General features: G+C 35.7%; 1 protein-coding gene across 27 annotated transcripts in view; it reads left to right on the forward strand.

Annotated features, from left to right (window-relative positions):
• Nucleotides 1-22,652, forward strand: part of PTPRD (protein tyrosine phosphatase receptor type D) — a 1,161,500-nt gene that overhangs the window by 591,290 nt on the left and 547,558 nt on the right. For all 27 annotated transcript variants that reach the window (XM_030968017.1, XM_030968045.1, XM_030968047.1 and 24 more), the window contains one exon: nt 5,460-5,482. The gene's annotated coding sequence lies outside the window, so the exon portion shown is untranslated. The remainder of the gene's footprint in view (nt 1-5,459; nt 5,483-22,652) is intronic.

Here is a 22,652-nt window from a genome sequence, read left to right on the forward strand (position 1 = left end):
CTCTGTATTTTATAGCAATGAATTTTGCTACAAGCTCTAGGAACAAGTCTAACGTCTACTTATAACACTAGCTCTTTTAGTGAGAAAACTGAGCACCTTCATGATTCCATATTCAACCTTGGCATTTCAGTTCCTGACTTGCTCCTTTTAAGTAACTGAACTTAATGAATCTTTATTCCCAAAGATTTTCTCTCTTACAAGTTTGTCTTGATGCGTAAAAAAACTGTGTTTAGAAACACAACCTGTTAAATTATCATACTATCTCCAGCACAAAAAACTGTAACTATGTGACTAAACTGCATATAAAACCAATAGTTTTACTAAATTTGGTAAAGTGAGACAAATATCTGGGGGGAAATAAATCAAGTTTTAATAATTTATGAACAGACCAAAAATATACTTGTTACTCAAAATTATTTCTTTATGATTTTTCCTTTTATGATTTTCTGCAGTGAAAATATACGTACATATGGAATTCCAAAAATGCCTCAGCACAGCTTCTTTGGTAGCTAAAAGGTCCGTTTAAGGTTTTACTCTAGATAGAAGATAATAGCGTTTTAAACAGGCAGTGACCTAGATATTATAATTCATATTCTGGCAGTTCTCCAAATGTTGAAGTTATTTATATCTGATATTTTAAATATTAAACCAGCAGACTGATACTATCAAAACCACAGGGATCCTACCTCATTTTTTTTCCAGTCGCTAATTTTAATAGTATTTCTTACTATCAAGAGTGCAGACCACACATGAAACCATTTTTTTAACCAAACATTGTCCAGATTGAACTTTTCCAGTATTTCTTACAATTCAATATAAAACACACACACACAAAATCAAAAAAAACCCCACCAAACAAACAAATTCCACAGGGATTCATTTTAAATAAATTAATCATAAAGTGATTGTTTCTTCCTTATATTAAAATAGTCAACAATATTGCCTTTTTTTCAATCTTGTTTATTTATCTTAATAGTATTTCCAGTCACATTTCTAAATATGATATAAAAATTAAAGAGAAAATATAAAGCAAGTTTCTTTCTTTTTTCATTGTAAAGCTTTTACAAAAAACACATCGGTTATTTTGCTCTAGATAAGCATCATGTTTTTCAGAATTCCTAATAACAAGAAATATTATTGCACACTTTGATACAATGGATAACAACCCAAATCCAGAAAATATCTATATTACTCCCATGACGTCAGAAAGACTAGATAAGTCAACTGGTATTATGACCACGAATAGTGTTTTCTGTAGATAATATTTGATTTTTTAATGATAGGTTGAATCAGGATTGGTTATTCACCACTTGAATGAAATAAAACAGTTAAGTTGGCACACAACCAGAAGTATGAAGCTGAAATTAATTTAATATTTGCTGTGTTTTATTTTTTGAAAGGGACTATTGGAAGAAAGACCAACTAAAAACATACAACATACTACATGTAACATTTTTCCATCACTATATTCTAAAATCTCCCAAGTATATTCCATGTCTTCTGTTTGATTATCCCTTTTATGACTACCATCTGGGGAAAAAAAACACAACATAAAACTTGAGTTACACTCATAGCATTAAATTATCATGCTGACTTGTCTTCATGAATGAAGATGCTGAGTAATACAAAAATATCTTGACTGCTGAATTTGACAAAAATAATCAAAATAAACGTGACTGCAATTACTTATAGAACATAATTTTTATCACATGAAGTGAAATAATTCCCCCAGTGAGTTTTGTTCTCGTGTAAAATGAATAGGGCTATAGACATCAAGTTTTTGAAGTTTCAATAGAATTGTTATAATTAAGGGTCACAAGAACATACAGTTTATGAAGTCAAGAAAGCAAACTAACGCTACAGACCCAGAGTCAAGTAGGAGTGAGTGGTAGTGCAGAAGATGATAGTGCAGAAGAAGTAGCCCAAAGATGTTTATAGCTCCTCAGTTAATCACAGCTTTTACATTGTTTCATAACTCCAATCTCCATTAGCCAGGAAGGATTGCTAGTTTTGTGATCCAAGTATTGAACTGCAGGCAGGCAGCATGCAAGATGGGATCATCCAAGGCCTCATTATCTAAAACACTTTAAGCCCCATGTAATTTCAACCCTTTAAAAAAATTATTTCCAGAATCTTAATCCAATCTCATAGGCAGTGAAGCTGTGATAGTCAATATTCCAATGACAGAGCAAGTGCAGTATCAAAATTGTGTCTGGAAAGGCTTGGAAAGGCGCATTTTCTTTTGAAGTTATTTCATTAACTTAATGATCCACAGCAAAAGTTCTATGAATAGCTAGAATGGCAAAACATTGGAGAAAAGATATCCACTATGTGTAAGAAAAATTCAAAGAAACAATCATTCACTTATAATTAAATCTTACTTCTCTGTTTTCTGTTTCTAGTTTTCTGACTGATCAGAATAAGCATGAAATACAGTTCTAAGCATAGAAAAAAGGAATAAAGATGGATCTGCTTTAAGCTAAGTCAACATAAATACGAAGAAAGAAAAGTGAGAGGAAACCCAATGACTTGTTAAGATGTTCTTGTACTTATGAAAACTTGATATTTCTACGTAATAGGAGAAATTTGTAAATGTGGCACTTGACTCTATACTTGATATTTCAGTCACTGTAATTCTTGCTATGTAATGATACACAGACAATGATCCTGCCTTAATAGTATCTAGTATGACTCTCCTCAAGTGTCACTGACAAGAGCTTTCCACTAATAACTTCATTATCAGATAATCATGAAAAAGTTTGGGTTGTAAGGGACCCTAAAGATCGTCTTGTTCCATCCTCTCTTCCAAGGGCAGGAAAATCTTCCACTAGACCGGTTTACTCAGAATCCCACCCAGCATAGTCTTGAACACCTCCAGGGATGGGGAGCCCACATCATCTCTGGGACAATCTGTTCCAGTGCCTCACCATCCCTACATCTCCTACATTCCTTCATCCTAAGGTTATTCCCCCTTGTCCTGCCAGTGTGTGCCCTTGTAAAAAGACCCTCTTTAGCTTTCTTGTAGGCGCCCAGTAGGTACTAAAAGGCCGCTATAGGGTCGTCTCCGTGCTGAACAGCCCCAGCTCTCTCAGCCTATCTTCACAGGTGACCTGCTCAAACCCCTAAAATCAAAGTAGTGACTCTGGACTGGTGCCTACAGGTCAATACCTTCCTTGTGTTGAAGGTTCCAGACCTGGACATGCCAAAGCAGGTCATCTCAGAAGAGCAGATCACTCTACCAGAGGGTGGAGTATTGACTTCAGTTTAGGGGTCTGTTAGGTTTTGTCTTCCTTATCAGCAATGTTTTTAAAACCCTCTGATTCTTCTACATAGGGATCTCTGCATTCAGGACACCTGACACTATCAAACAAATTTATCTCTTTCCTTTCTTGGTGATAATTTCTCCTAAATTTTTTGTAACTGTCACATCTAGTCTCTTCACTGAATGATATTCTACACAACGTGGTCGCTATGCTCAATCAAATTAATTTTCAGTACTGACTCCCACTGGCTATACAGATAAAGATGAAATAAAGACCATAAGCTGATACATGCTAAAGCCCAAAATACCAAAAAAAAACCCAAAAAAACCTTAATAAGATATCTTACCATGCATAAAAAGAAAAAAATCTATGAATGTTGTAATTAGGATTTTCAACAGAACTGGAGGAACACCACAGAGAAATTGATTTCAAAATTAGTAAAGGTTACGGGATCTTACACGACTTGTTTGCCCTGCCTTCTTAGGCAATCTTTTTCAAACTATGAGATGTACTTCTAGAAAAGCAAAGCAAATGAATAAAAATATTAAAAAATCCATAATATACTCGAGAAAGCTGTTATTAGAGGGGAAACATGATATTGAGTCTAAGCAACAGTTTGAAAAAAAGTGGTGGGATTAAGTTTTAAGGAGTTTACAAGATTAGTTCAGGTTCATCAAAAATATGAAATTCTAATTCCACAAACTTGCTCCTTTCCTTAAGGCTTTGAGAATTTTTCTGACAGTATTGTAACTATATCAAGTAAGCGACAGGATAAAAAGGAAGAGTGGGGAGTGGGGGTTTTTTGTCTCCTGCAGAGGTGTTGATAGGAAAGAAGATTATATTTGTCTGCTTTATTTAGACATAAATATGAAGTGGATTTCTGAAAGAGTCTAAACCTTATAAGGACTGTTTTTGCAGGACACTGTCTTACATAAAATTATGATTATCTGTTGCAGATTACATTCCAAAATACAGATTTGAAAAGTTGTCAAGTATAATCCATTGATTAATGACAAAATTTAAAAAAAACAAAAAAAACCAGAAACCTGTAATCCAGGTGACTTGGACTCTTTTTCTCTTGTATAGAGATTTTACCTGGTCATTTGCTAACAGCTATAACTATCTATTTGACAATTCCTTTTTCTTTATATTTTAAATCACTCCTAAAGTTCACAGACAACTGTAGTTTGGTGCACAAACTAAATTAAAGTATGTCAAATATGTAATATGATATGGATATTGGTATTGATAGTGCCTGAGACCATCAAAATAGGAGAAAAAATTTGAATCCTACGCCTATACCCTTCTTACCATGTCTTACAAGGTTTTCTCTCTCCACCTCCAAGAAAGTAACTGAAGAGAAGAGAATAAATTTTTTATGTAAATAGTCAAGATTGTGGCTTTTATACTATGTAGTTTAGGAAATTTGCAGAGCTAAACAAATTTAAATCCTCTTGGAAATCTCTTGTAATTGTTTGTGGTTTGTAGTAGGTAAATTTCACTTCTGACATATTTTATTAAAAAGTATTTTTAGAATGTGTCTTTCCTGATCTTTACTCCCTAATTTCTCAGACTTCTGACACTGCTGGGAAAGTGTATGATGTAGAGTCATTGCAACAGCCACAGTGGAGTACACATGTAGCAGTAATGGCAGGACATTAGTCGAGTAGTAGAGTAATGGCAGGACACATTAACAAGTCAACTGAAATGAAGATGACTGATGACATGACTGAGAAAGAAACTTAGAGAATCATATATTAACGTTTAAAAAAAAGAAAGGTTAATTTATTTTATTGCTTAGTTGATTGAAAGACAGGGCTAAAACTTCAAGCTAGTGATTTTATTAAAATATTTTGGAACTTCAGTTTCATGTATTTTTAAAATTTCTTTGTTATCTGCAAATTGGAGCACAGATTCTTCTAGTTACCATTCTCTCCTATGATAATACCTTACTTTATGCAGTGAGCTGTCATAAAAATATTTTAATAAATTGCAAAATCTTCTTATAGCTGGAGATTACATACAGGAAAAATGTTTATTTTCTCTGTATAACAGGGGAACATTCTTTTTTATATAATTTTTCTTCTAATCAAACTTGTGAACTTGTTTTCTGTGAAATATTTGCTAAACAATGTCAAATGTCTTTCTTTCTGTGCCCTTCTCTGAAAATCTTTCCTTTTCTCTCTTTTTTAACAGGAGTTGGAATTCACAAAGTTGAGGTAGGAAACTCACTTTATTACTGGGTAATTTAACTAGTTTACTAAAGCCAAGGTACTAAAGTTTTATGATGTTATTATGATTTGCGTCTAGCAGTTATTCACTATGGCAACTTACAGAGAAGGTTTACAGTCAGCAAAAAATCTCTTTTCCACAATATAGAGAAGTACTGTGGATTCTTCCTGTCATTGGCCTGTTGGATAAGATTTTCATCTAAAAGGATCAAATTTCTTTATGTGTTTATAAATTGTTTTGAAGTATAATGGTGTCTTCTAACTCCCGTCTTTCCAGTGACGCTGTAGTTTTCCTGTAATTAATTTTTGACTTTTATCTGGAGGCCAGGAAAACAGAAAGTTTTTAGGGAGTCGTAACTTCACTGGGAAGTGGAACGTGCCCTTTTTTCTTTATAGAACTTCAAAATTGTCTTTAAACAAAAAAAGAAACAGAAGATGGTGCTCCTGAGTAAAGACAGTTTTGAACCTCCTTTTTCTACATAGATTCAAAATAAAACTGAGTTTATCAGGACACACATATAGAAATCAACATGTTCTTTTGTAATGATGTCACACAGAATTGGAAGCACCCATTAATTAACATATAGAGAGAGAACCTACAGAATCTTTTTAGAGAATACTCTATTTTCACCTACATTCCTAGCATGGAAGGGTAAGAGTGTATAGAAGCTTGCATGTTGCTGCACAAATGATAAGCAAGTGTCCCAGAGTTCCTTTTAGGAATCTCTCCACCCTACTGATACACTCTGTCTTTAGATCTTATAGTTCCTCTGCTCCAGCATCTGAAAAGAGGCCTTAGGGCCTATTCTGAGTGGCTTCTTGAAGAGAAGCTACCTAGGAAACAATAATTAATTTATGCTTGGAAATTAAGGAAGTCATAAGAAAAATAATTATATCTGCAAAAAATTCCATTCTGGTTAAGAATCACTGTTGTTCACTCTGTTATTTAAAAACCAAAGAAGAGGAAGCAAGTGACAGGGCAGAGAACAAGATTTAACCAGAGAGCAAGCCCTTTGCTTCTGGATGTGGGGTGCTGGTGGTGATCCAGCATTTCTCAAGCCAGTTGGTTAGACCAAATTCAGATTCCTTCCAGTTTGCTGGCTGAGATATCAGTGGGAAGCAATCTGCATCAACAAAGCAAAATCTTTAATGTTTTGCAATTTAAATGTGAGACTGTAGGGAATTAAAAAAATTGACTTTGGTCATGCAACCAATAAGCAACCTGAAGAAATAACTGACTTAACCACTGAGCTGAGTCTTTCAGGCCCGCCAAACCAGATCTCCCTCCAATTTGCCCTAGGCAGAATTTGTCTGACTGTGGGGTATACGTGAAAGCACTCCAGATATATATTTTGAACACAATTCATGCTTCTTCATAGAATTATATGTGTGTCCTAATTATATTCTTTTGTATGTCACTCTTTATCTACATACTGGTGTTCTCTCTTCCATGTATCAGTATAACATGACGGCAACAGAAATCTTCCACACCTAATGATTGATACTATAGCAGAAACCAACACACATCTTAGTCTAAGTATTCCAGGAAAAGCAAAACTTTGCCTTAGTTATTATGTTATTCGGTTTCTGATACAATTAATAGATTTAACTGTTATTTAAAACCTTCAGGAAAGGGCAGGTTTTTCTCACACACTACATTATAAAAATTAATGTTTTCATGTTTAAGGATCAGGACCTCTGTTTGGGATAGGAATTAATCCATTAGCTATCAGCATACAAATTCTATAGATAATTATATATACATATCTATTTTTATCTCACAGATTCCTTAACCTTTTAACCATAATAAAAGCCATTAACTAATTCAAATAGTCTTTCTGTTTCTTCATCCTGCAGATATCTTATAAAGTTTTCATTCTCAAAAATATATTTACAGACAGTTTGGGCAAGTGTATGACTGAAAAAGGTCAAAGTGAAATACCAGCATACTTAACAAATATATTTCTGCACTCTGTCACAAAAATCCTTTGGTTGCATAGCAACTGCCTTTTTAATTACTACTTGCAATCTAGATTTTAATAATTTAATTAGTATTTTTCTTCATTAAACTGTCTCACCCAATAAATGTAATGTATTCAATGCATTTCTTATTTTTAAATGGTCCTTTTAACCTCCTTCCTTTGTCCTTCCAGCTTCTTTGGCTATGTAGTAGAGACTAAAAACCTCATTAATTTCATTTCAAAAACCACAATCGAAAGGAACCAGCCCTATGCAATAAGCAAAGAGACATCTTAGGTAGCCTTTGTAGCTGAAATTGTTTGAGCTCAGGTAAGCATTAGTGAAACCAGTCAACTAAGGCTTTCAGTGGCAAAACTTCAGTGGCATGTTTTGAGCGGCCTGCCTTTAGTGGTATTGATGTTAGTGCTTATGAAACTGTTTATCTCATACTATTTATCTTAGGTAACCAAAAATATAGTTCCTCATGAAAAATCCTCAGCTATTGCTCTGTATTACCACATTGCTGAGAAGCTGAAGCCTACAAGAACCAAATACTGTGAGCATAATTATGTGAGGGGGAAGGAGATACTATCTAAACAGCTGCAGAACGCATCCACTTTTACTCTAAGAAGCAACAGCTGACTCACAGTGCAGGTTAAAGTTGACCACAGAGCAAAGGTGCTATCACTACCAGCAGTCAAGGTTTACATGCAAAGAGGGAAAAAATACATGGTGGCAGACACCAAAGCATTCAGCATAAGTTTAGTGGGTATGAGGAAAGAAGATAAAGGAAACATTCCATACTAAATAGTTCTCTTAGCAGCAGTGACTTCTGTAATGGCAGGCAGCAAGAAATTTTTACTTGGCAGGAGAATGTATGTGATTTCTGTTTTCTATGTCTCTATGTCTGCGTAAATTCTGAGATACCATTTGTTGAAGAACATTACTTTTTAAAGCTCTTTAAAATTTTAGAAGCATTTATGTTTTCATTATCCATTTACATTTTGAAGAAATATGCATTTCCCTCTTATTGCCCCAAATTAAAACTTAATTGAAATTCAAATTTGTATATGACAGACTTAAATATCTGAATATCTGAAACAGATACTGTCTCTGTTAGACATGTGAGTGGTTTATGAAAGTGTTCTGATATATTTCGCATTTCAAATATCATTTACTGAAATCTCAGAAGGTATTGTTTGATGGGTAGATTTGCAAATCTAAAAAACTCTTTCCCTGCTCAAAAATAAATAGTTGTACTTTAATGATTCCTAAGAAGCTGAATCTTTACCACAGTGCTTTCTTTCACTACCTGAGGTATTAATCTAACATAATTTTAATTATTGTTATGTTTAAAATCTTTACAATGTTCATGTCTGTTCCTTCACCATCCAGTCTTATATTTTCACTTCCTACTTTCTCATCCACACTGTATTTTCATAGCAATTTTGAGATTACATATGCATCATTTTAAGACATTTTACAGGTGATTTGTTTAAAAAAAACACCAAAGAAGGCAACCTTAGCCTTGTGGGTAAAACATAAAAAAATTAAACTCCTTGGTTCATTATCTCTCTCATTACAACATGTTTCTCTAAATAGGATTAATAGACTACCTACCACAGGTTTTCTGCACTGATTGCACATGAATTTGTGGATGCTAATATTCAAGGACATTAAAACCAAAATAAAAGAAATTAGATGCTTTCAAATAAGTGATACTTTAACGTTTGGTCCCATAAAATAAAATAAACATTACAAAAAATTAAGCCTATAAACATCAGGAAGATGGATAAGTTGACACACCATTCTGCATATCTCTGTTTAATAATATTATATTTCATTTCCCATGCTAAGAAAACAGCCATTACCCAAAGCAGCCACTCGTAAACAGCCATTGTGAACAGATTGCATCCTTGTTGGTGGTATGATAATTGAAATAAGTTTACCAGTCTTTTATGAGAAAATACCAGATGTATAAAATACCTATTAATCAACTCACTCTGTTTTGTGAACATCAGTTTTAATACCAACAGCTACCAAAGAATAAATAGAATAGCAGGAAAAATAGAAAAGGATTTACAAAATGGCTCAACAACATGTTGCATTGCTTGCAGGGATAGAGGTAAAGGAGGAAACAGTCTAGGCTAAAATGATTGTAGCTTTTTGTTGCTTATGGACATTGTTTATACCTGTCTGCTTTTGAGGCTCTGCAATGTCTGTCCCATAAACCTGTTATAAAGCAACCTGGTGAACAATAGCAGAAAGGGAGAGCGGCCCATCAGTCTCTCAGATATTTGTTTCTTTTCTGTAATAATTGTAAATTCAATTGTCAATGTCTAGTTTTGCATTTGTGAATTAGGCTTCAAAGGCATTACTTGTCATAGAGTAAACTGAGCTAATGTTACTAGTTTCTCTTCCTGAACAAGTTTAGAGTTTCCATTTTCTTCCTTCCTTTTTTTTTTTTTAGCAGGAAGAGAAGTGGTTTTGTTTGCTTATTATTATCAAATACTTTAGAAATTTTAGATTCATCCCAAATTTGTTTGTTTGATTATTTGGATTTTTTTTATTAAGAGGAAAGATAAAATTCTCCTGGAATGTTTTTGTACTCTCATTGCAAAATTCATCCTTCTCACTCATACACTGTTTCTATCTACAAACACTGCTATCTATGCAGGAAATGTACTTAGCTGGTGATAGAAGCCATATAAAAATATGGATAAATCAGCTGCTGTTACTTAGGTAATGACAGCAGCCAAAAGAGCTGTAGCATTTGCTAGCTGCTTCACTACTCTTTACAAGTTGTAGGAAACCTGTACTGCATTGACCTTTGGCCAGAGATTACACACACACAGAATCTTTTTGCATTGCTTGAAGTTCTGAGAGCATTTTGGAATAGACAACTCAGTGGAGAGACCAAATTACGTTTCTGACTCTAGTAAAACCAGTTCAGCTGGCCTTTTTCAGCCAGTGGTGCAAGTAAATAAGACTAGTTTGGCAAAAGGAGACAGGTCACACTAAAGATTTGTTGGCACTGAAGAGGAACTGCCTTCAGACCACCTCTAGGTCTGGTTTTGCATTTGGTGCTTTCTTAGAGCATATGTCTTGGTTATTTCTAGTGAAAAGACTACAATTCTTCCACCTTAGGAGTATGACATGCAAAAGCAACACTATGAGATTTCAAATAAAGACATCTACAGTTAAGAACCTACTTTTACTCTACTTTTACTTAGAAGCCAATGGAACAATAACATATTTGCAGATAAATAGGCTATGAAAACGTCAGTGCACATCTCAATTACTACTGTTACTTAGAAAAATAGTTTGCTTGTGCCAGAGGAATCAAAGTCCAAAGTACATCAGTGAGTTTGATTATGAATTGTGATCAAGCTATATCAGAATACTTTTTTATTTTAACAAATCTATGTGTATAAAAAGCAAACTCTCAACAGTGTGACTGATACCTTTGATTCAATGCAAATAAAAGGGGGCATATATAAATAAAATACTTTTCTGGCAGATGAACACTAAAGAGGGAAAATATATCCACATTTAGCTAACTAATTAACCAATTGAGGCACTGGCATTGACCAAGGATGTGGAAGGACAAGGATGTAACTTTTGATAAACCTGCTCAGTGGCAATAAAGATTAGCTCTGTAAGACTCCTGGCATTGAAATCAATACTAATCTGTTACTAAGGAACAGCTCATCCACTCAGAAGTTACATGGAAATCTGGTTGTCTGCCCTTAAGACATATACAGAAACATATGACATGCATACAGTTGTTTATAGAGTTATAGATGCATAACTTTTAAACATTGTGGTACCTCACATAAATTTTTTTGGCACGCAATTTTTGAAGTTTATGTCACGAAAAGGAGATGGGGGGGTGCCAAGTTCAGTGAGTTGGACACTGATTATTTTAGACATTTTGAATATTGCCCTTAGGAGGATAATCTGTCTCTGACTTCTATGAATGTACACAATATTACTGACTGTGTAGGTTCACCCACTCCTTGGATGAGTACAGTTAAATATATATTTAAACATTGACAAGAACATCATTTATTATTCTCACCGCTCTAGAATATATAGCTTATAGCAGTTTGCCCCACCCATCTTGATATCACTCAAAAACTGTTCTTGGCAGCTCATCAGAAACCAGAGCCCACACCAGTAGGCAGCTGAGGCAATCACTGGTGGAGCCCTGATGACAGAAAATCTTCCTAGGTGAGATTGTTGTGCGCCTGTCAATAAGGAAAACTGCTTTCACATCCATCTAGGGTCTTCACCAGATGCTTGGCACACAAAACCCCCTTATTTATCTTGCATCTTAATCTCTTTATTCTACTAAATACACCATTTTATAACAGCAGGAATTTAAAAACATAACTTCTGAAGGATTTTTTGATAAAATGAAAGACATTTGGATAAGAAAAGTGAAAAAACCCGCATATTGCAGTTCTAACAAGTACTGTTTTAGTGATATCAAGTCATTTACTGACCTCTTTCCCCTTATAATATTATCATTTCTGTTCTCTAAGTGACATTACTTTGGTTCACCAATATTCTAGAGCCATTCTGCTGGATTGTGTGTGCAGCCACTGAAATACATAATCCTTGCAATGAATTGAATGAAAAACTAACCAGAAAAGTAGTATATATTACAAGCATAATAGCTGGGTTGAAAGTGTATCCTGGGGTTTCAGATGATGTCATAATCTGCTACAGCAAATTTAATAGCATTGTTGCCTGGAAGCTAAGCCATTATACTATGTTTAATTTCGCTAAGATGTAAATTACATGGTTCAGTGTTGCATAGTACTGGCTACTGCCATTGTAGATTCTTGTTCTTGCAGCTGTCAGGAATTCTAATATTTAAGGGGATTTAGTTTACCTGTTAATCTACAGCTTTTATAGGTTTTTAAAAAAATAATAATTTTGCACTCCCTTATTTGCAATTAGTCCCCCCCCAGTCTCAGCATTCATCTTTTTTCCAAAAATAATAACAGAATTATAGGCTGGCTCTTTGAAGTATATTATTAAATATTCAGTCCTTAAAGAAGAGAAAATCAATAAGGCTTGAGAGTGACATCTTGCCTGTTATCACATTTTATTTTAGTGAGCCTTCAAGTAGAAAAGATGTTTTCCTTACAGAGTAATAGCCAGCTTGGGTGTTTATATTCCATCTTTTACAGTAATTTCCAGAATGAAACCTGAAGAAACATACTGTATTACCACTTGACTTTTACCAGAAAAAAATTTAAATAAAACTTGCTCCTAATAAGTAGATCAAAATTCCTGTTGTAATCTGAAATTCGCAGCTTAACTACATAGGAAAATAGCTTAGTTGACATGCATAAAGTGTAATAGATGTATCTTTAAAGTAGCACAAATATTTTCTACCATTAACTACTAATGCAGTAATTGGCTAATAGCATCTGGACATGAGCTTTAATAGAGATGATTTATTGCCAACCTATTGCAAGTACTGTGATATATGGCAATGAAAATGCTGTGAGAGGCTTATTGTTTGTTCTTTTAAATGTTGGTAAGTTAAAAAATTCTTATCTTTGCACATCTATGTATTTTTCTCTGTGCACTTGTCTGTGGATGGATAATTTACCTGCCTATGATGCTTGCCAATTCCATTCTTCTGACAATATATTGATTTTGGGCAGGCTTATGCATATATGGGAAATCAGTGAAAAATTTAGATTAGTTTTTAAAAGTAAGTATTGTTAACAAAGGGATTACACAAAACAGAGATATTCTTGAGAAGGCATAAAATAAATCAAGAGAAGCTGGTGTCAGTTATAAGCCACACACAATTAAAAATAATCTAATCTTTGTTTTGAAAACTTAAATGTAAATATTAATATTCCAGTGGCTCACATTTACAAAAATGTGCTCATATTTTCTGCTGTCAGTAGCTTTTGTTCATGTAGCAAAACCATTGACTAGATTTTGATTCCGGCTGTATTTATGTGCTTATTGTAATTGTTGTGATCTACTGACACAGCTTCCCATCTTTATATCACAGTTGAGGTTTAGCAGTCATTCAGTGGCTCTGTGAGAGAAGGCATACTTCTGTCAGTGCTCTGAATCATTTCTGTGATTTCCAGTCAATTTAAAACAGAAATTAAAGCACTTTATATCAGAAAATTATTCTAAAAATATCCATAAGATCTCTTTGAAATTGTCTGAACTTGTCTTTGAAATTATCTATACAGAAACTTGAAATCAAGTCTTGGTTCAGCAGGGTTTTGTCACATATTTGAAAAAAAACATTAGTGCTGTGTTTTGGGACCAGTATTAAGGGATTTTTTTGGGCTAATTGCTTTTAGAAGCTGCTTTACGTAGTATGAAAAAAAAAGTCTTACAACCTTAACTCAGGCCTCTAAAAAAAAACTTGTAATCAACCCTCAGCAATAATTCTCATCTTTGCTTCTGTCTTTGTAAATTTTAATGAACCTACAGAGGAAAGAGTCTAAAATGCCATTTTACTCTCAATTTCTATTCCTTCTCTTTCTTCTATAGTGGGCTACTTGAAGGCAAACAGAAGTTGTGGTGAAAGAGCAATGGAAATTTTTTTCCATTGTCTGCTGAGAAGCTACAAAAGGGAGTAAAATCTGATTTTAAATGTACACCCATGGTACTATACACACACAGTCACTGATGAAGAAAGCAATAACAATTAAGAAATTATTTTATCTGTAAGATTCTCTATGATAGACATCACTTGGAAAAGTACAATGGGCAAAAGCTTAGTACCACACCTTGGTACCTCAGCTCCATAATAGTGATCTAGGGCAGCTGGAGACATCAGCTTCAGGATTCAGGGCATTAGAAATATTTCTTATCTGCTCCTCTCATGATGAGGGAAGGGAAAGTGGGAATTAATATCTACATAGCAAATGGTTGTCTACAGCTCTTATAATGCCTTTAGTCATTATATTGTAATAATATCAAGAGACTAGTTTGCTTTTGAGTGCTATAGCTGAAATTAAGTGACAATGGTGCTAATCCCTGAAACACAGTGGACTGTGAAATGTATTGTATTAGAGGAGCTGTTTCTACCCTGGAAATGCATGGCAAACACCACTTTGAAATCTTCCTGCCCTCCCTTTCATTTGAAAGAAAAAAAACTTGCAAAATAGGAGGAAAAGAAATGTAACATAGTCATGGAAGATTTTCCTCTCATTGCAGGTTTTTCATATGTACATTTTGGTAGTGTTGAGGGTCATTTTCATCTAAATAAGGTGCCTGATACTGCATTTATCAGAATGCTAAGAAGTCCAGGTAATTATAGCTTCATAATCAGTGAGTATGGGCCCAGAGAGTGGTGGCGAACAGTTCTGCATCCAGCTGGGGCCAGTCATCAGTGGTGTTCCTCGGAGGTTTGTGTTAGGGCCAGTTCTGTTCAATATCTTTATTGACAAAATGGATGAGGGTACTGAGTCTTTCATTAGTAAATTTGCAGATGGCATTAAGCTGGGATTGTGTGTCGATCAGTTGGAGGGTAGGAGGCCTCTGCAGAGAGACATGGAACTGTTGAATGGATGGGCAGAGTCTAACAGGATGAAGTTTAATAAATCCAAGTGCCAAGTCCTGCATTTTGGCCACAATAACCCCCTGCAGTGTTACAGGCTGGGGACGGTGTGGCTGGAAAGGGACCTGGGGGTACTGGTGCCAGCCGACTGGACAGGAGCCAGCAGTGTGCCCTGGTGGCCAAGAAGGCCAAAGGCATCCTGGCCTGTGTCAGGAACAGTGTGGCCAGCAGGAGCAGGGAGGTCATTCTTCCCCTGTACTCAGCACTGGTGAGGCCACACCTCGAGTGCTGTGTCCAGTTCTGGGCCCTCAGTTTGGGAAGGACCTTGAGATGCTTGAGCGCGTCCAGAGGAGGCAACGAGGCTGGTGAGGCCTGGGAACACAAACCCTGTGAGGAACGACTGAGGGAGCTGGGGACGTTTAGCCAGGAGAAAAGGAGACTCAGAGGTGACCTTATCACTCTACAACTCCCTGAAAGGTGGTTGTAGTCAGGTGGGGTTGGTCTCTTTCTCCAGGCACCAATGGACAGAACAAGAGGACACAGTCTTAAGCTGCACCAAGGGAAATACGGTTGGATATTAGGAAAAAGTTTCTCATGGAAAGAGTGATAAAGTACTGGAATTGTCTGTCTGGGTGGAGTAACCATCCCTGGATGTGCTTAAAAAAAGACTGGATATGGCTCTCAATGTCATGGTTTAGTTGAGGTGTTAGGACATATGTTGGACTGCAGTGTAAAGCAAGGAAGTATCAGGATAGCTGAAATTAGCCTTTCACCTTTTTTTTTTTCTGTAGTAGGAAATAATTTGCTAAATTAGAACTTTGAAAGGAGAAAAAATAACCAGTGCAGGTAATAATTTTTTTAGTTCCTGTTCTTAAAAAAAACTGTGAATCACTGATGCTTCTGCTTCATTGAACAAAGAATGTATTGGAACTTAGGAAATTATTTGAAAGGTATATCAGTTACTATGAAATGCTCAGGTGCCGTTAGCTTTTTCTCTTTCAAAACTAAATTTACAGAAACCATAATTATATGGTGAGCATAGGTTTTTTCACACTTCACTGAAAACTGCATGGTACTTTTCTCAATATTCATCTGTATCCTGTCTTCTGAAATCTAATCTCTGAAAAAAAATTTTAAAGGAATAAAAAAAGTGAACAACCATGAGCGTAAACTAGTGACCCACACACATGTGCTGCAACCTTCCACTCTGAAATGAGAATCATATGGACTATGTAGAACTTTCAAACCCTTCTGGTTTCTGTTTCTCTGAGTTGCCTGGTTGACATGCAAAATCCACCAAAAAAATTATATTTAACCTAAGATAATTCCCTACCTCAAAGCTGAATCAATGGATTTTGTCTGATTTTCCATTATTTTTCACTAGAATCAAGATCTTAAAGCTGTAAACTGATTCTGTATCAATATAGCATATTGACACATTGAAAACATACATATTAAGTACAGTTAATAATAGATGATAATGGCATACCACTGTGGACTAATGATTTGCTTACTTTGCAGTTCCATATTTCAGTGGCGCATGCAGAAATGTTGTTTATATTTTTCTTTCAGTAAAATTATATTTGGATACCATACATGTGTATATATACATATATATGGAACTGGGGAGTTAACCTTTAGTTTTTCATTCCTAAAATGGCTCCTTTCACATTCATAATACTTTGCCTAGCTGAAGTGTTGAGGAATATGCAAAATTTGTTATTATTTGGAAAATGAGATTCAAAGTTACTTCTTTATAAAAAAGGATTTTTAAAAACCCCAAACTTTGCAAGTATAAGCCCAATCACAAGCCTTATGTTTTTTGTTTGCATTGCTAATTTATCCTCATCTTATTGAAAATTCTGAAATTTTGCACATCCTTTTTATGCTATTTCAGTATCACATTGCATTCTGTCAATGTCTCATTTGAGCCTAATGTTTAATTCAATATCACATGCATAACACTATATAAAAGTAATGATTCTAAAAGATGAGTGAAGTTAAAGCATTTTTGAAATTTACTATGGATGTTATTTTATCTTTATTTCATAACTTTCATAATACAAATGGGTAGACTAATTCTATTTTTACTCTGACTAGTCTGATTTCTATTTTTTTGAAATAACTTATACTTCTGGATAAGTTTTGTGAAAGTATGATAAATCAGTCAGAAAATTGTCTAATTTTGCCGCTGCATCTCAAAATACCCAGTTGTTCTTAATATCAAAAGCATCTATGAGTTTTCCATGGAAAATATCTAAAAAATTATGAGATGAATAGAGTGTTTACTTTGGGCCAGTTTACTTTTGGCTCAAAAACATTTTGAAAATTAATAGTGGCCAAAATATTTTTTGATAGGTGATGTAAATTGAAAGACAAAAAGAGTTACAGAAGATGTTAATGATGCTTATAGAAACTTTAAGAATTTGTATTGTACAGTGAAATATTTCAGGTTTTCATCATCTTTTCCTTATTGACTAAAAAGACCAAAGAATGAAATTATGTGTCAGAAACAGGTCTGATTTATTCTCTGTTCCTTGTACCAATTCTCTCAATTTCTTCCCCTTTCATTGTGATGTCATTTGTCTACTAAACCACAGAAAGATTTGATATTGGACACACTTTGTATCTCAGTTTGTTATTACTACTTCAGTTACATAAGAACATCAGAAATACCATACTCAAGCAGAACTATACTCTGTTCTGTGCAATACTTTTTCCTCTGGTAGTGACAATAGTAGTTCATTCCATGCATTCATAGTCACATAGAATCATAGAATGGTTTGTGTTAGAAGGGACCTCTGAAGATCGCCTAATCCATCACCCTGCCACAGACAGGAACAGCTCCCACTAGCCCATGTTGCTCAAAGTCCTATCCAGCCTTACCTGGAATTCTTCCAGGGACAGGGCATCCACAACTTCTCAGGGCACCCTGTTCCAGTGTCTCACCATTCTCACAGTAAAGAACTTATTCCTTATGCCCAGTCTAAACTTGTCTTCTTTCAATTTAAAACTCTTACCCCTTCTGCTGTCACTACAGGCTTTGGTAAAAAGTATTTCTCCATTATTTTTATAAGCCCCTTCTATACAAAACTAGGTCACACTAAGGTCTCCTGGAAATCTTATTTCCTCCAGGCTGAACTACCCCAACTCTAACAACATATTTTCACAGGAGAATTATTCCAGCCCTCTTGAGTCTTTTTGTGGCTCTCCTCTGAACCTGCTCATAACTAGAGGCAGCACTTTGCCTTGGCCTGTTGAACTTCATGAAGTTCTCATGGGCACACTGGCCAAGCTGGAGAGTACTGGTCCCTCTGGAGAGTACTCCTTCCCTCTGGCAAATCAACTCTACCACTAGCTTGGTGACTTGGTGTCATCCTCAACATTTCTTATTCATTCCTTTTGTCTATTTCATTTAAGAAGATCTTAAGTACGACTGTCACCCATATGGATCACAAAGAGACAGCACTCATCTCTGGTTTCCACTTGGACATTGAGGCATGACTGCAATCATTTGAAAGCTCCCTTACAATCAGCTTTTTATCCATCTAACAGTCCTTGTGTCAAATCCATCTCTCCAATGTTGCAGACAGAATGGGACCTTTTCAAAAGCCTTACAGAAGTCTAGGTAGACTACATCAGTTTCTCCTCCTTTCTTAATTGATGCAGTTACTCCACTGTAAATGGCTACCAGATCAGTCAGGCATGACTTGCCCTTTGTGAACTTGCCCATGTTGGTTATCTATAATCCCCTTACTATCTTCCATATGTTTAGACATGTCTTCCAAGACAGTCTTCTAAACCACCTTACTGGGAATGGTTTGATCAGTAGTTCCTAGGATCCTCCTCTTTACCCTTTTTAAAAAATTGACATGATGTGCCTCTTTTTTCAGTCCCTAAGGATTTCACCTGACTGCAACTACCTTTCAAATATGATAGAGTGGCTTAGCAACTTTGTGTTCTAGTTGCCTCATGATTTTGGGATGCATCTGATCTTGGGTTGCATTTCTTGCCTACTTGCCATCATCCTCATTCGCAGAATTAGGGATGCTAGAAGACATGTTCCTGCCTATTCTCTAGTATCCATTTACCAGTTTGTCTTAAGTTTGTTTCATTGTTTCATGAATCTGTGGATATTATTTACCTCAGTAACCTTCTGTGGCAACAAATTTCTGAAGTTTATTACTGTTTTGATAACAGTCTGTTTTAAAATTACCTCTTTCTCTTTCAAACCGATGTCTCCCTCCTCTTGCCCTCTTATCACTAAGTGCTTCACCTTCTTGACTCGGTCTATTGCCAGTTTTTGTCTTTGCCTCTTCAACAGTAGACCTGCAGCCATTTTAGTCTCACTTCTTTAACTCTATTATCTCTCTTGTTCTAATGCTCTGCACTTTTTCTAACTCTTTTCAAACTTCATGGAAATGCAGAGAACACAGCTGCATAAAGTAGTCACAATAAGAACATACCAGGATTTTATATAACACCAAAATGACAGCCTCTATCCTGTTCTTGTTATACCTTCTGATTGTGATGAGCATTTTCTTGGCTTTGTGAATGTCACTATGCAGAAATTATAGATTTCAGAAAGCTGTCAATGATAACTCCAAGATATCCCTACTGACTTACAACTGTCATTCCAAAATCAGCATCCTGTAAGTACAGTTTTGATTTTTTTTTTCTCTAGATATTAATCTACACTGAAATCTATCATCATTTTGCTTTCTCACTCAATGTTGTGAGGCTTTCTCACTCAGTGTGTTGAGGATTTTTTGCCAGCAGTAAGGCATCTGGCTACCCAAGACAGCTCAGTTCTAATGGTCTCCAAAACCTTAGAGATCACTGAAAGACATCAAGCTAAATTTATTTCCACTACAAAATCACTGGCATTCCCCAGAATATTACATGCTGTCAGTGTTCTCCAATCTGTGCAATGACCACTTAATCCTCTGCTTTGCAATTTATCCCTTACATGCTTTCAGTCTTTAAAAAGGGAGAATTCGTCTAATCTTAAAATAATTCAGTTTCTCGAAAAATATTCGTCTGGCCAAAAAAAAAAACCAAACCAGAAAAACACAAAAAAAACACAAAAACAAAACCAAAAACAAACACAAACAAACACAAATAAATAAACCAAAAAACCAACCAAAAAAAACCACCAAAAAACCCAAAAAACCAAACAAAACAAAAAAAAAATACCCAAGGCCATTGAGAGATCCGAATGTGTTATGATCACTGGATAGCCTTTATTTACATTTTGGTTAACTTCTCAACCTCTATCAAACCATTGTTGCAAGCATTCCCAATTTTGAAACTGTGCTGACTCTTTACTACCAGACTGCATTTACCCATGCAATCAGTGACCTTTTCCTTTACTACAGACCCTTTGACAGGCTGAAGTCAGAGCTGTTTGTTTCTAGTTCTCAGGTGCTCTCTAGAGCCCTTCTGGCAGATGCAAGTGACTTCAGTAACAAGTAATTTACACTCCTTAACAAGAAACATGACAATTTCATGTGTGAGTTCCTTCTGGTTTCTTATGTTAATGCCATTCTATTCCAGCATCCAACTCCTCTGTTTGGTCTAATTCATCTGTGGTTTTCTTTCCAAAGACTGGGGGAAATAGAGAAATCTTCGAAAGTTTTCACAAGCAGAGACTGGTATGATTGAATGACCTGAGTTTCTTTTCTATTATATTATCAATGTTCAGTATCCCTTTTACATAGCTTTCGTCAAGTAGTGTTATTGATTCCCTAGATGGACACCTTCTTTATGTATTTAATATTTTGCTATCACCTTACCCCCCTCAGCCCCCACTACCCCTTCCTTCTTCCCAGGAATTCTCTATTTTTGGGAATGGAAGTGCAGTCAGTTCATTACATGATTTCCGTTGCTCCTTCTTCCTCACACTCATCCCCTGTTCCCAGTGTGTGGTCTCTCCCACAGGAGACAGTCCTCCATGAACTGTGAGTCCTTTCCACAGGCTACAGTTCTTCATGAACTGCATCTGCATAGCTTCCTTCCACCAGGTGCAGTCCTTCAGGAGCAACGGCTTTCCCTGATGGAGCCAAAGGCTGTGACAGGTAACTTGTTTCAGTGCAGGCTTCCCTCACAGACCCTTTATAAAAGACTATTTTACCAGATAATTTTCTTGTTTTTCTGAGATGTTTGCATCTGGATTACCAGCAATCTTTTAGTGTAGCTGTTCTTCTGAAACAAAAATTGTTTCCATTTTTACAGGAATATTATCTGTCAACATATGCATAAGTATATTCTTATATTGTTCAATTTCCATTTCTCTTCAGTCTGTATTTTCCCTTGTAGGAATGTAGCCATTTGAGTCAATAACCATTACTTGCATTAGAAATGTACAGATATAGTAGTAGTATATATGTATAGTAAAAGAGATATATATGTTTTCTAATCTATTATTTCAATTAAGAGGATGGACATTCTTGCTGGCCTTTGCAAAATATGGAAGTAATACTATCCAAAAGTTTGTATTTAAAAAGAAGGCAAGGGAGGGGTGACAAACAGGAGGGGGAAAACATAGCTGCATTTTTTTAAATAATTCTATGTCCCTTCCATCCCATTAATTCCTTAAATTATTTTTTCATTCATTTTTCACATGACACATTCATCACTTTCAAAAAGCCAGAGTCCAAATGAACCAGATGTGCTGAACGTGCAAATAACTGAAAAATAGGTTTCCCTGGAAACCAGATTAAAACCTTCAAAACAGCTCCACCTCCTGCTCAGCTTCCCTATCTCTTTTAGCTGTTCAGTAATAGCAAATCAAGACACTCATATCCAGATTGTGTCCTCCACTTACATGAGCAGGGGGTAACCAATTCAGGCAGAATTCAGAAAGGAGAGACTTCCATTTCAGTTTTTCAGTTTTATTCTCTGTAAATCTGTAACTCTTCTGTGATAGCAGCGCATGGAATGGGTAGGATAGGCATTTTTGCAGATGGTATCAGAAAACAGCTGCTTTTCACATTGTCCCTTGGCAATCCCATGGTTAACTGTGCAGAATATCTACTAGAAGGCCACTCCAATTAGCACTCATTTATCTGGAATCCTTTCCCCGGAACTTTACATTGCTGTTGCAAGGCATTTTGAAATTCAGATGGGAACTAAATGACTAACCAGAAAATTCACCTACCATCATCTGCTAGCTCTTCTCCCACATATATTGTACTGTTCTGCAGATGCCAGAGGGGTAGGAATGAAGGCAAACCCCTTTCCTTGACTGCATCCTGCCTCTTTCCATGATTCTCAAAAGTTTATGTGATTGAGTGACCATGGTCCTTGCCAAATAAAACTCCTAGAACCACACCTCTGGTACAATTACTGGAACATTTTAGCATAACTTTGACCCTTTGTGCTCCTTCGTGTAGGACCAATGTGACAGAAATAATATAGCCCCTGTGGGTGCACTACATTAAGTGGCTATGCAAACAAGAACCCTTTCCCTTAACACAATGATCTTTTCTGACCTTGCAAATCTTTTATTTTACAAACCAATAGTACTGCAGTGTAACAAGAGAAATGTTGCAGTTACAATAAAGTTCAGTGAAAATTTTCATCACATTGTGAAGCAGTCATCACTTACCCTTAGAATGAGGAGAGGAGACCCTTTGATGCATT

This window comes from Camarhynchus parvulus, chromosome Z, assembly GCF_901933205.1.
Source record: "Camarhynchus parvulus chromosome Z, STF_HiC, whole genome shotgun sequence".
NCBI lineage: Eukaryota > Metazoa > Chordata > Aves > Passeriformes > Thraupidae > Camarhynchus > Camarhynchus parvulus.